Source organism: Podarcis pityusensis (genome assembly GCF_964106645.2).
Source record: "Podarcis pityusensis genome assembly, chromosome: 10".
NCBI lineage: Eukaryota > Metazoa > Chordata > Lepidosauria > Squamata > Lacertidae > Podarcis > Podarcis pityusensis.
In genome coordinates, this window is record NC_138035.1 from 11,428,072 (window position 1) to 11,443,365 (window position 15,294).

The following is a 15,294-nucleotide window of genomic DNA, read 5'->3' on the forward strand; positions in this document are numbered from 1 at the left end:
CTGCTGCTCCAGAGAAGCGGACACGGAGCAATGGATCCAAACTACAAGAAAGAAGATTCCACCTAAGCATTAGGAAGAACTTCCTGACAGTAAGAGCTGTTCGACAGTGGAATTTGCTGCCAAGGAGTGTGGTGGAGTCTCCTTCTTTGGAGGTCTTTAAGCAGAGGCTTGACAACCATATGTCAGGAGTGCTCTGATGGTGTTTCCTGCTTGGCAGGGGGTTGGACTCGATGGCCCTTGTGGTCTCTTCCAACTCTATGATTCTATGATTCTTCCTCCCTCCACCCCCATCAAAGAAAGCCGCGCAGGCAGCTATCGGATGTAGATCCCGCCTTCTCCCCCTCCCTCCCTCTACCCCGTCAAAGAAAGTCACACCCTGCCCTCCCCCAGCAGCCCAGGAGTGCGGGGGGCAATGGCGTGCCGCCCACCTGTGACTCCCAAGCCCCCCCTGTCAAAACAAAGGGGAAAGGTGGGAAGGCCACCGGCGCAGCTCCCCACCTTCCCCCAATGGCTATGGGGAGGCTTGGGAGTCACGGGTGGGCATCGCACCGAATGTCACCCCCCTCAGTGTGTGTCCGTGTGTGTGTGCAGCCATGCTCAAAGCTGTGCTGCTGCTCACGAGGCAAGTCAGGGTCCCCCCAAGAGTGGGACATGGATGGAATGGGCAGGGAGAGCCTGGCCGATTGCTGGGAAGGGATGCAACTCAACCCTGCTCGGTTCCACAGGCAGCGTCGAGTTGCATTTTGTCACCCTCCTCATTGATGGCACCTGGGGCGGCCCGCCCCCACTGCACCCCCTTCCTCCACCAGTGCCTGGACCAACCGTTCTGTACCAAGGACCACCAGCCTGCACAATAAAGGCACTGGCACAGACATCAATGTAACAGCAGAGACATTTATTTTCACTATATTCTATATTGTATTTCGGTGAGCTGTTCTGTATTGCTTTCTCAGGTTATTCCTTCCTTAATGTGGGCCTAGTCGCTGAAGGCATTTTTCAAATATGTCCTAAATATGTCCATCATTTCTCTCTCTCTCTCTCTCTCTCTCTCTCTCTCTCTCTCTCTCTCTCTCTCAGCTTTTGGGTCTTATTGACTTTATGCAGAATCTAATAACATGGCAAGGAGCCCTGGCAGACACTGAGATATTTCCTCAGCCGCATCATGTTTTGGAACGAGTTGATGTGATCCTATACCTTGGGTGGAGTAAGGACAGAAATACTTGAGGCTACTTTTGCAATTCAGGTTTTGTGCCAGTTAAGATCTCCGAAGGCTCTTTGCTGGCAGATCACACTGCAAAACACGCAGCACTGAAACAAACTGTGTTGTCATATGTAAAGGGCAGGGTAGTTGTGAAGAGTGAGGTTGCTCAGCTTCCATTGCTGTGCTTTTATAATTTTACCATTGTGGCTAGGTCAGGGATGGGGAATCTGTATCCTCCAGATGCTGCTGGACTCCAGCTTCTACCACCCCTGGCTATTGGCTGTGACCCTTAGTATCTCATCCAGGGTGATTACCTCACTCTGACTAATGGTAGGGCTGGCCCTATGTCTAGGACCCAAGAACTGTCTGCCTTGCCTTGCCTGCTGTGCATGTAGGAGCTCAGCTGAGAGCTAATGTATAGGGAGACAATGTGTGTATATGTGAGAGAATCAAGGTTGAAATTGAAGAGGCCTAGAACTCAGCTACATTAGTAAAGAAACAGCGATTTGAATGTGCTACCAACATGCAACACCAAATGGCGCCAGAGAGCAGGGAATTTTAAATCACAATTTCCCATAGAGATTTTTTTTTCTTTTGTTATAACGATCTAATTCCTGGGTTATTTATATTGTTTTTATCTTCACCCAGTGTCTAGATCCACCCCTAGTTCATTTGCCATTCTATTTTATTCTTATCTGTGTTTTTTCAGTACAGCTGGAATCTTTTCACAAACAAATTTAATACTGGACTTAAATTTACTATTGGACCTCATTGAGTCCTACCTCCCAACATTTCCAGGATCCCAGCTTCATATCAGCCTCAAACTCCCTTCCTGTTTGTTGGCCAACTACTGTCCTCTCAGCCGTAGTTCCCCCATTTGCAATTTGAGGATAATGAGATTGGCCTACCTTAGATGGTTGTTGTTAAAATGAGTGAGATAAGGCATGTGAAATGAAATATACACATGAAATGTGCTGCATAAATATGACTATTATTGCTATTATGAACGCCTTTCCATTTCAGATATGTTGGACTTTTCGCAAAGCTTCACTTTGCCTCGCTCACTCTTAAGACTATATTTTATTCTGCTGTCGCAAATGTAATTTTATTTTTGCATGTAATTTTAATTCCCTCCCCTGCTCCCCCAAACATTCATTTTTACAGCTTTGCCTTTTTCCATACAACATTTACCTCCATTGACTGCATTCTCTAAACAGTATATATTCATTGGAGTTAATAAATCACCATTCATTTCCTACTGATATTTTCCAGAACAGAGTTATTACTCAATCTATCTCTACCGACAGCTGTTCCAGACTTACCACGAGATTTCTGTGTATTCATAACACTATTTATCACCGTACCTGTCTTAAATATTAGTGCAATAGCACAAGCTTTCGCTAAAAGCTTAAAGTTTAATCTGTCAGTAAAGTATGTAGAATCCTACTTCTGTTATTAGAAGGTATTATAGGAGTTTTGCCACTTATTGGTTTTGCCACTTATTGGTTGCATGACATTCTCCCTTCCTTCAGCAAATTCAAGGTTAACATCCTGATCAGAAAAAGGAAGCTTTTTACAGTGAGGAACCATATTCTTCTGTTTCTGTCTAATGTGAATATGAAATGAATTTTAACCCCAAAGACCCTTATTACTAGCAAACTTCGCATTTTGCAAACATAGACATGCGTTTCTTGTTGTAACTGAAGATCTTGCCCAAATATGTTTATTTTTGTTTGTCTTAATTTCTCAAATATGATGCTCGGTTTCCAACATTTCCACACCAGTTTGCATTTAAATAGAAATAAAAATGTCCTCGTGAAAACTTCATCAGCATTGTAGAGTCATTGTGTCCAAATAGATACATGTCTGTATGCGATTTTGCCCAATGTACACATATTTGCGAATCGATTTTTCCTGCTGTAATACACCTTTGCAAATTGTTTTCACCAATATACACATTGCTATTTTTCCAGTGCATCAATACCAGTCTTTTTGCTGTAGTAAGGGTGCAGAAAGTCCATTCATATTGTCCCTTTGTGAGGTTTCATGAATTGGATATATCGGTCAAAAGAATATATTCCTCAGCAAATTTAAATTTTTTCTCCAGACAATCATATTGATCATTTCTATTACCCTCTGCCAAAAATTTACCAATATAGGACATTGTAGGAACATAGGTTTTAAGGAAGTGTTGTCCCTATTATATCTCCAGCAGCTAGATGTCTTGAATGGCATGTAGCCCAGTATTGTTGATGCTGTTTAGCTACTGTCAAAGAGAACAACAACTACCAGACTTTTAGAAGACATCTGAAGGCAGCCCTGTTTAGGGAAGCTTTTAATGTTTGATATATTATAGTATTTTAATATTTTTTGGAAGCCGCCCAGAGTGGCTGGGGAAGCCCGGCCAGATGGCGGGGTATAAATAATAAATTATTATTATTATTATTATTATTATTATTATTGTCAGAGCTGCTTCCAGATCCTAGCTCACAGAGGATCACGCTAGCCAGCGATCATTAAATAAAAGTCTTTATTGAGTTACAGTTTCCATTCTCAAGCTGCTGCGTGCAACTCTACGTCTCATGGTTAGATCGGCGAAGCTCCATCTGAGTCTCCGCCCCTTGTACACCAACTTAATATCCTAGCCTTGCTCCACCTTTTCCGCCTGACTGTTCTTCTCTGGGTCCCTCTGCCCCCCGGGGTCTCTTCCTTCCGGGATTCCTCTGACGCTGACCCCCCTGACTCTTCTCCCTCCTTTCGGCGGGCTTTAGGACCTGGCTCCCTTTCCGGGCTGCCTACTGCGCCACTTTCCTGTGCATTTGAACTTGGCACGCGCGCCCAACCTTCCACCTTCCGTCTGACCGTTTCTTCGCTCCCCGATGGAGGTGTGGCCACTCCTGACTCGTGCCCTCCCCCCTGTTGTGAGCTGCCAGCGCTTGATCCCTGGCGCCCTTCCTCTTCCCTGCTCTCTGGCGGTGACGCTGGTCCTGATTTCCAACTGCTCCCCTCTGAGTCCCCTCTGGCTCTATCTTCCTGGGGTGTCCCCCTAGGCTCCCCCCTTGCCCTGGCCCCTGGTGCTCCTTTCTGTGAATCTTCTGATTCACTGGAAAGACTCGGAGATCTCGGGTCGTCGTCATCACTCATCTTTTCTTCTGCCTCCTCTCCCTCGCTCTCTGTTTCCTCCCTTGCCCTTGCCTCTGCTCCTGAACCCCTGACATCCATCCCCCCCTCGAAGCCCCCTCTTCCCCCCTCCCCTCCTTCCGGTACGGGATCTGGGTGCTGCCGTGTCAGGGGGACGAATGTCGGATACAGTTCGCTTCCCGTGGCGGGCCGCCATCCGAAGTCTTCCGGTTCTTCCTCCCTGCTCTCGTTGACGACGGTCACCTCCGCTTCCATCTCTGTGCCGCCGTGCTCGAAACCCGGGTCGTCCCCGAAAACGTCCATGTCCGTCTCTCCCTCGTTGCCTTCTGGAGACGTTGCTCGTCCTGGACCCTCCAGCCACCTTCTGCGGAACTGCTCCTCTGGTCGATCATCCCACCAATACGAGGGTTCTGAAGCAGATCCCGAGGGTGACCCCTCCGGGGAACGGGCGTCTCGTGTCGGTTCCTCGTCCGAGTCGAACCCCCGGAACGTGCTGGCTGAAAGCGTGGGCGTGAAAAGCCAGTCGTCGAAAAAGTCTGCTGGCATTGGCCTATGTGGGAAGAGGGCATGAAACTCTTCTTTGAGCAGAGGTTCGTCTAAAGCGTAGCCCGGCACCCAGCTGTTGGCACTGGCCGGGGTGCCCTCCTTGGCGAGAAGGTATTCTACCCCCTCTTCCCCCCATCTGGAGTCCAAAATCTCCGTGACTTCGTTGATGCGCTCCTCCTGTGCCACTCCCCCTTGCGCGGTTCTCTCTCGGAGCGGACCCGGTGCCGTTCCTGGTTCCTGAAACCTGTGAGGTGCCTTGTAGGGAGTGAGCACCGATCTGTGGAACACCGGATGCATTCTGGAACCCTCCGGAAGAGCCAGCCTGAAAGCCACCGGGTTGACCTGTTCGTCGACTTGGTAGGGCCCCAGTTGTTTATGCCCTAGTTTCTTCTTCGCCAACGACCTGGCCGGCACTGCGTGGGCTGCTAACCAGACCCAGTCTCCCACATGGATCTCTTCGCCAACCCTTCTGTGTTTGTCCGCTTGTACCTTGTATGCGTGTTTAGCCAGCTCCAGGTGCCGCCGCAGCTGATCGTGGACCTCCTGCAACTCCGACGCGAACGCATCTGCTGTCTGCGGCTCCCCCTCCCCCATTCTTTCCAGTCCCGGGAAGGTTCTAGGGTGCCTCCCGTTGTTGGCGAAGAACGGCGTGACCCCCGTGGACACGTGCTTCGTGTTGTTGTAGGCGAACTCGGCGAGAGGCAGGTAATCCACCCCCGTCGCAGGCTGTTGATTCGCATAACATCTCAGGTACTGCTGCATGATGGCATTGACCCGCTCCGCTTGCCCGTTGGTCTGCGGGTGTCTAGCCGACGCCAGGTTGATCTTGACGTTCAGGAAGCCCATCAGCCTCTGCCAGAAGTTTGAGATGAACTGTCGCCCTCGGTCGGACAGAATAGACCGCGGCAGACCGTGAACCTTGAACACGTGGTCTATGAACAGTTTGGCGGTTTGTTCCGCCGTGGCCACCTTCGCACACGGAATGAAATGTGCCATCTTGGAGAACAAATCCACCACCACCAGCACAGCCGTCTTGCCCCTCGAGCTGGGCAGATCCGTGACAAAGTCCAGGGCCACTCTCTCCCATGGCTCGAACGGAGTTTGCAGCGGTTCCAGCAGTCCGGCCGGCGGTCTGTGCACTGGTTTGGACCTCTGGCAGGTGTCACACCTCGCCACGTAGTCCGCGACTTCCCCTCTCATTCCGGGCCACCAGAAGTCTCTGGCTACTAATTCCACCGTCTTCTCCTTGCCAAAGTGCCCGGCAGTGGGCGCGTCGTGCAGCTGCTGCAGTACCTTGGCGCGAAGTTCGTCTCCCGGCACGTAGATGGCCCCTTTACGGATGAGCAAACCATCTCGCAGCTGGAACTCGTCGGTCGCTGCCGTGCCCCTGTGCACCTCTGCCATCTTTGCTTGCGCGAAGGAGTCATCCTGCAACGCTCGTCGCACCGCATCCAGGTCAACTGTCGCCGCCGCGCACGCCCACACTGTCGGTGCGAAGATGTGCATGGCGGCCGCTGGCGTTGCCTCCTCCAGATACTGTGGCTTACGGGAGAGAGCATCCGCCATGATGTTGGTGTCCCCCGGGACATACTCTATTCGGAAGTCGAAATTCGCAAAGAACTCAGCCCAACGTATCTGCCTCTGGTTCAGGAACTGTGCCGTGCGCCAGTGCTCTAGATTCTTGTGGTCCGTGCAGACCTGCACTGTGTGCTTGGCGCCGATCAGGAAGTGCCTCCACGCTTTGAACGCTGCATGAATGGCCAGCAACTCCCTGTCCCAGATGGTGTAGTTCTGTTCGGACTTGCTGAGCTTCCTTGAGTAAAACGCTCCCGGCCTCCAAACCCCCTGCGGGTCTTTCTGCAGCAGGACTGCTCCCACGGCTCTGTCCGAAGCGTCTGTCTCCACCCTCATCGGCCTGCTGGGGTTGACATGAAGCAGCTGCTCTTCCGACGCGAAGAGACGCTTGAGTGCCTGAAAGGACTGCTCCGCCTGCTCTGTCCAGATGAACTTCTTTTTCTTGGAGCTGAGCGTGTCCGTGATGGCCGCTGTCTGCATCGCAAAGCCTTTGATAAACTTGCGATAGAAGTTCGCGAAGCCGACAAACCGTTGGACCTCCTTCCGGTTGCGTGGGCTTTTCCAATCCAACACTGCTCGGACCTTGGCGCTGTCCATGGCGAGCCCTTTATCAGACAACTTGTAGCCCAGGAAATCCACCTCAGTCACGTCGAATTGGCACTTCTCCAGCTTGGCGTAAAGCCTATGTTGCTGTAGCCTGCTCAGCACTTCCTTGACGTGTCTGTCATGCTCCTGCTGCGATTCCGAAAAGATCAGGATGTCATCCAAGAAACAGACGCACGTCTTGTAGAGGAGCCCCGCCAACACGTGATGCATGAAAGCTTGAAAAACGTGGGAGCCATTTTGCAATCCAAAAGGCATAACTCTATATTCGTAGGTGCCCAGGGGCGTGAACATGGCTGTCTTCCACTCATCTCCCTCCCGCATGCGAATGAGGTTGTATGCCCCTCGCAGGTCCAACTTGGTGAACACTCTGCCCTTCCGTACCTTTGCGAGGAGGTCGTCGATTCGGGGCATGGGGAAGTCCGATGGCTTGGTCACACTGTTCAAGATGCGAAAGTCCACTACAAGTCTTTTTTGGGGCGTGTCCCGCTTCTTAACAAAGAATACCGGACTGCCCCCCGCTGCCTTGGACTCTCGGATGAAACCGCGCTCCAAATTATGATCTATGAACTCTTTGAGTTCCTGCAGTTCGTCCTCAGACATGGAATACAGCTTCCCTTTGGGCAGCGCCGCCCCCGGCAGCAGGTCAATTTTGCAGTCATATGGTCTGTGGGGGGGTAGCCTGTCTGCCTCCTTCTCGCAGAAAACCTCCAAAAATTCTGCGTACTTGTGGGGAACCGCTTGCAGCGTGCCTAGCTGCAGCTGTGACTCCTCTTCCCCTCCTTCCTGCCTGGGCACGATGCAGTGTTCAGCGCAAAAGGAAGAGCCGAAGGTCAGCTGCCTCTGGTACCAAGCCAGCGTCGGGCTGTGCTTGTCCAGCCAACTCATGCCCAATACAATGGGCGTGTCCGATAGTTGAGTGACATTGAAGCTGATGATTTCCCTGTGATTCCCAAGTCGCATCACCATTGGTGGCGTCTGCTTCACCACTTGCCCCCCTAGCAGCTCCCTGCCATCCACCGTGACAACCTGCAGGGGCAGCGTGGCAGGCAGCAACTGTATAGCGTGCCGGTCGACAAAGTCCTGCCCTATAAAGTCCGCATTGCTTCCGGAGTCAATGGTGATTGGCACGTCCATGGTGATTCCATTGGGCAGCTGGAGCGACGCGGTGAGCCTCACTACCGGTTTGGGCGGGAGGGGGTCCATGGGCTGTAAAATCTCTGGGGACTGCTTCACTGACACGTCTGGCTGGGCCCCAGTGCCTCTTCCTCCAACCAGACTCCGTCGTTTCCCTGCTGTGGTTGTCCTTGCTGCGTTGCTGCAGTTACCATTGCTGAGGCTGCAGTGTGCTTGTGGAGCCTCTGGGGACACTCTTTCGCCATATGCTGTGGATCATCGCAGATGTAACACTTCCTGTTCCCTCTAGGAGGCTTCGCTTTCACTGCTGCCGGTGCTAGGGCTCTGGCTGCTGACTGAGCCCTTGCCTCTCCAACCTCCATAGGTTCCGCTCCTCCTCCTGGCGGAGGCGTGGATTGCGCACGCGCTGCTTCTCTGGGAAGGAAGGAGGAGCCCCTGGCTGGTTCGCGCCCTCCACGCCCTTCGTCCCTGCTCCACGGACGTCCTTCCAGCCGCACCCCCACCGCCAGCGCCCTCTGAACGATCTCCTGCGTGGTCCGGGGTCTCTCCCCCCTCGCAATTTCATCTTTAACCGAGCCGTGCAATCCCTCCCAAAACAGGTCTCTTACAGGAGCCGAATCTCTGTCCCATTCCAGGGCACTGACCAAAGCGAAAAAGCGGGCATGGTACTGCCTTACGCTGGCCCTCCCTTGCTTCAGTCCATGTATCTGCTGCCGAGCAAGATCCACGTCAATGCTTGATAAAAAGCACCCATCCATCGCTTTAATAAAGGCATCCGCATTTTGGAGCGCCGGATCCTTATCTCTCCACAAATTGCGCAGCCATGCTTTAGCATCTCCATGCAAATGGGACATGATGAATCCCACCTTCTCTTGCTCATCTCTAAAGTCTTTGTTCAGCAGTTGCAGTGCACACATTACATCTGCTCTAAAGTTGGGGTACTGTTGCAAATTCCCATCGAAGTGAGAGACCAGACTGCCTGTTCGTCTCCCCAACCCAATCCCCTCCGGTTTGGGTGTCAGTTGCCCTTGCTTCGTAAGCACTTCCAACCTGACCTGGAGATCCCTGTAGGCGGCAGCTGCGTCCTCCTCTCTCTTCCTGGATGCAAGAGCCTCGGCATTCAGTCGTGTCACTGCTTCTCTGAGTTCCACTATCTGCTGTTCGGCCGTCATGTTGTCTGCCGTTCGTGAGCTCGCTAGTAGGCACCCGCTTTCTCTCCTCTCCGCGAGGACGTAGATGCCCACAATCTAGCAGATGGAGCTTACTGTCAGAGCTGCTTCCAGATCCTAGCTCACAGAGGATCACGCTAGCCAGCGATCATTAAATAAAAGTCTTTATTGAGTTACAGTTTCCATTCTCAAGCTGCTGCGTGCAACTCTACGTCTCATGGTTAGATCGGCGAAGCTCCATCTGAGTCTCCGCCCCTTGTACACCAACTTAATATCCTAGCCTTGCTCCACCTTTTCCGCCTGACTGTTCTTCTCTGGGTCCCTCTGCCCCCCGGGGTCTCTTCCTTCCGGGATTCCTCTGACGCTGACGCTGACCCCCCTGACTCTTCTCCCTCCTTTCGGCGGGCTTTAGGACCTGGCTCCCTTTCCGGGCTGCCTACTGCGCCACTTTCCTGTGCATTTGAACTTGGCACGCGCGCCCAACCTTCCACCTTCCGTCTGACCGTTTCTTCGCTCCCCGATGGAGGTGTGGCCACTCCTGACTCGTGCCCTCCCCCCTGTTGTGAGCTGCCAGCGCTTGATCCCTGGCGCCCTTCCTCTTCCCTGCTCTCTGGCGGTGACGCTGGTCCTGATTTCCAACTGCTCCCCTCTGAGTCCCCTCTGGCTCTATCTTCCTGGGGTGTCCCCCTAGGCTCCCCCCTTGCCCTGGCCCCTGGTGCTCCTTTCTGTGAATCTTCTGATTCACTGGAAAGACTCGGAGATCTCGGGTCGTCGTCATCACTCATCTTTTCTTCTGCCTCCTCTCCCTCACTCTCTGTTTCCTCCCTTGCCCTTGCCTCTGCTCCTGAACCCCTGACAATTATTATTATTATTATTATTACTGCTGACCAGGGCTGGGACTGAACCTGGGACCTTCTGAATGCAAAGCAGATGTTCTACTACTGAGTTTGTGTAAGGGGTTACCTGTTTAATTTCCAAGGATTGAACTTTGGACCTTCTGCATGGAAAGACATTGAGCCCTAATCCTCTCCCAGATCCTCCTTCGATACAGGCCACAGAACCTTCATGATTCCCATTTCTTCCCATGTGTGACTTTGCTTCCTATGGACAGGAACAGGTAGCAACTGCCTTATACTGGGCCACACTGTTGCTTCATCTAGCCCACTCTCCAAAGAGTGCTTTAGGCACACCAGGCTCTGGAAAGAACCAACCTGGACATACAATCCATTACTAAGAGATGCCTCAAAACAGGAAACCAGAAGATCTCCACAAGGAAGGAATAGCACGCCACCATTTTGACAATGTCTCTTGAACTCATCTCTTTGAGATCATGTGATGGTGGGGCAGAGGTCAGGGCCTCTGATAAGTCAATGATTTCATTGCTCAAATCATTCATTCTACAGCAAGAAAACTCTGGGTTTCCTTTTTAAAGGTATTTGGAGGGATAATGACAGACAACTGCTCATTAAGACCTAAAGGGTCTATGGGTTCTTTCTCCAGCTCCTTGTCCATAACAGAACTAAGGAAGAAGGTTTGTCCTCTTAGCATTCAGTTCATCTGACGTGTCTCATCCAAAAACTAGAATATGAATTACATATGAGAAAAAGGCTGTCACTTGTTAAGTTTGAAAGCCATCCGTAAAATAGAATCCCTCCACACTGAAGAAAACATGGATATTTGTTTCTCCTTTGCTGTGTGATCCACTGGCCTATCTATATTCAGCAGCAAGCTTTTTATTTTTAAGCAGAGAACCCAAACTTATCATAAGGTTAATGAACCACAACACTTGTCCAATCAAACCCATTTGTCATTGAATGAAATCACTCATCTGCCTGCCCTCCTGAAACTGCAGGTATAAAACTGTCAAGACATAGACCTTATTTATGGTTCTCCAAGGCAGTAATTGCTTTTGAATATTTACAGGGGAAGCCTTTGGAATCACAGAAATGAGGAAGTGGAGGAAAGGAAACTTTTTGGAAGGCAAAGTGGGCTGATGGAGACCCAGGACCCAGTTCCTAGCACAGTGAGTTTGGGAGAGGAAGGAACAGCCCAGCATGCAGGGATGTCCGACTATGCCATCTTCATTCCTTCATTCATTCATGCCGGCAATGATCTCTTCATTGATTAATAATAATAATAATTTTTATTTATACCCCGCCCTCCCCAGCCAAGGCCGGGCTCAGGGCGGCTAACAAGCAATGATAAAAACAAGTTGAATGATTACAACTTTAAAACAAAATTAAAATACAACATTAGAATATTGAAACATTAAAATACTAAAATGTAGCCTTATCGCAGGAGGAGAAAGGAAAAGAAAAAAGAAAGAGAGGGAGGGAATCAAACTGGCTCCAAGCCAAAGGCCAGGCGGGACAACTCTGTCTTACAGGCCCTGCGGAAGGAAATCAGATCCTGCAGGGCCCTGGTCTCATGAGGCAGAGCGTTCCACCAAGCCGGAGCCAGAGTTGAAAAGGCCCTGGCTCTGGTTGAAGCTGATCTAACTTCCTTAGGGCCCGGGACCACTAGGGTGTTGCTATTTATGGACCTTGAGGCTCTCCGTGGGGCATACCGGGAGAGGCGGTCCTGTAGGTACGAGGGTCCTAGGCCGTGAAGGGCTTTAAAGGTCAAAAGCAGCACCTTAAATCTGACCCTGATACCTGACTAAGTATCCCTAGAAGATAAAACCCAACCAAACGCACCCCAAGAGGGGAAGGCAGTCCCATGGTGTTTTGTTAACTGTCAACCCCCCTCTCCCTCCTGGATTGATTGGAGGACTGTTGGTTCTATCTGTGGCTGTGGGAATATTAATGAGGTATGTGCTATAAAATGTGGATCACTGGACAACAAAGAGCCAGCTTCGAATTCAGAAGATCTGTCCATCCTGTCTCACCAGGAGTACAGTAGAGAAGGTTGATCATTCTGATAAGTTTTTGGAACATTAGGCAAAGGTCCAGATGTAGATTGGGTGCTGGATATCTCCAGATTGTCAGCAACATAGAGTTCTTTAGGTGTTGTTGCCATAGAAATGTCGGAGGCGCCAAATTCCTCATCTAATTCGGTGTTGTTTGAAAAGGGAACAGGGAGTTGCACTGATGTCTTTCTATGGGATAAAGAGCTGTTGGACATCTTTAAATATTGTGCTCTAGGCTCTACTGTCCTTATATTTTGGGTAGAAATCTCAGTCTTTATACTCACTAGCCTCTTCTTCAGGTCTTGTAATTCTAGGCTTACAGAATTCTTTTCTTCCTTTGGGCAATTAGTGTTTCTAGTGCTGAGCTTGGTTTCCCTTATCCGCATTAGCTTTGACTCTATGCAAGGGACCATTTGCCTCCTTGTTTCGTCTTTAAATACCCTCACTGGGCGGAGAGGATGGAACCACCATAGGGTATCCTTTATCTCCATGAGTCGAGATGGGAGGGTTGATGACCTAATGGTCATAAATAGGCGCATGGTGTTTCTCAAGGTAGGCAGGAAGTGGAAATTTTCTAGATCTACATTTCGGTAATGGTAATTCAGGAGCTGAGACAAGGACATGCCGGTAGTAATTTGTCTGCGGTTCATCCACCTATGAGCGTATTGGTGAATCTCAAGCATTATCTGGTTCGTTTGCAAGACTTGACAGGACCTCACTTCATCCATAGTTGGAGTTGGTGAGTTGTTAACAAAGTCATTTCTTATCATCCTTTTAAGCCCTTGGGCATTTAAAGCGGAGGAACTAGTATCCAATTGTTTCTCAATGTTATCTATTTTGGTGAGGATTTCATTCAGTCTTTGGAGAACCAGAACCATAGTTTCTGCAGACAACATGCAAATCTCTTGGTAGGGGTGCGTATCCGGAATCGGTTGAAAGCAGGCTCCTCTGATATCTTGTTTTAGAGGCAAGGGTGGGTCAGTGTTAGGAGTGGGAGGAATCCCTCCTGCTCCTGCTCTTGCCCTCTTGGACGGATTAGCTTTTTCTGGGAGGAGGGGGGTCGGGTCATTATCATCTTCCTTAAGGGGGGGGTGAGGTTCCCCCAACGTTGTTACTCAGTGTTTGTTCTATTTGCTCTGTTTTCTCGGCTTCCTCAACCTGCTCTGTTTCTGAGTCAGGGAAGATGGCGTTGGCTATCTGCCGATTCTTTGTTTTAGAGGAATTGTGAGTCCCAATTATGCTCTTCTGGCTCTTTGCACCTCGTTTTCTCCTTCTGGCAGGCATTCTCAATAAAGGCCTCAGGTTGTGTGAAGGTCAGTAATTAAGCCTCTTCAATGCTTCTTGGCCTGTCCTGGGGAGAGGGCTAGGACTCAAATCCAAACTTCAGCCACTTCAGCCTTCCTTGCCTGGTCTGAGGAGTGACAGTTGGAGAAGTGGTCTGAGGAGTGACAGTTGGAGAACTAGGCCTCAAACCTTCCTGGCCTAAAAGAGCAGGTTTTAGCAGGGAAAGCCCCCCCCCCCCACACACACTCAGAGATGGAGATTTAAAGCACAGACCTGGAAAGAACAGGGCAAAATTTAAGTGTGGATAAGCCCTTAGATTTAAAAAGAAGGAGATGTTCCTGCCTCTCTCATGACACTCAACCCTTCCGAGCTACCCTCCAGTACATATTTCTTCACCAGGTTTATGGACTGCTGGGTGCTGGTCATTTCCTCTCCCCTTCTTTCTCTTTTCAGTGCCTTGAGACCACGCATGGACACCCTGCTTCGGTCTCAGCTGATACAGAAAACCATCAGGAAGGTCTTTCAATTGCCCTCATTACAGTTTATAAAGGTCAAAGCCGGGAGTTCCGGGCCAGCAACACAGAGCCAGGTGACTGGACCTTCTTAAGGACATAAGTAGAGCCCAGTTGGATCAGGCCAATGTGGAAACCTGGAGAACTGATCTCAAGATTGGAAAAATGAGAAACTGAGAAAAATGGAAACTTACCAATTCACCCTTCCATAAGGGCACAAGAGTCAAAGGAATATAATCAACTTTACAATACTCTACTCATGAGCAAGAATGCTCATGAATGGAACTTCTGCCTCCCCCTCGCCTGGTGTCACCTTGGTGGGGATTGGTCTGTTGACAAGGGGTAGCCAAAGTGCAATGTTCCCCCTGTCAAGATAGGGTCATTTATCATGTCGGTCATTATGACTTTTGAATACACTAGCCCTCATGGATGGCTGTGTTTGAGACTAATGAGCAATTTGTTCTCCATTGCTAAATGGTTTGGAAATGTTCATCTCATCTCTAATGAGTTGTGGAGATGAATAAGGGGTTGACCTTTTGTTTTTGTTTCGTTCTTTGCTTGTTTTCTTCTCTTTCGCAAAGAGTAGGATGGCGTTGGCAATGAGGGGTTGGGGAGCTTGTAACATCATCTTGTAGGCATTGTACAGAAGTGTGTTCTTTCAACCATGTCTTAAATAACTTTGAGTTAAAAAAATAAAGTGCCAAATCTAGTGACCTCTCGTTTGCCTGCTTCTTCAATCCAATAAATGACTTCTTCTTTTCTTTCTTTATAAAAATGCAGATTATTTTCCTTTAGGCTACACAAAAAAATCCTGCTGGCATGCAGCCACAGATGCAGTTTCCGAGAAACTTATCTTTTTTAAAGGCATGTTAAAAGCAAAGGCAGCTGTGTTGGTTCTTAAAAGGGTGTAAAGGGATCCAAAACCAACACTTTTGGATAGCACAAAAAAGTGAGGAAACGCTTGAATTTCCCACAGCTCTTCACAAAGGTATATGTTCCACAAAGCAGAAAGGGATGGAGTGGGAGAGAGGGGGAAGAGACAAGGAGACAATGTCGTGTGGGTATTGTAGCCATAAAGTTCACATTTAGACCAGTGAGATTACCTAGAGGGGTGTGGGTAGCAGGGGGCCCTGGAGATGTTAATGAGACAATCAGACTTTGGCTCAAGTTGAATTCATCAAACCAATTAATTTTAATTGAATAAATGTGCAATTAATT

General features: G+C 49.7%; 1 long non-coding RNA gene across 1 annotated transcript; it reads left to right on the forward strand.

Moving 5' to 3' along the window:
• The first annotated feature begins 13,197 nt into the window (after positions 1 to 13,197).
• Positions 13,198 to 14,789, forward strand: LOC308457332. Its single transcript, XR_013976874.1, has 2 exons — positions 13,198 to 13,504; positions 14,018 to 14,789. It is a non-coding gene; the product is annotated as an uncharacterized lncRNA (long non-coding RNA).
• The last annotated feature ends 505 nt before the right edge of the window (positions 14,790 to 15,294 follow it).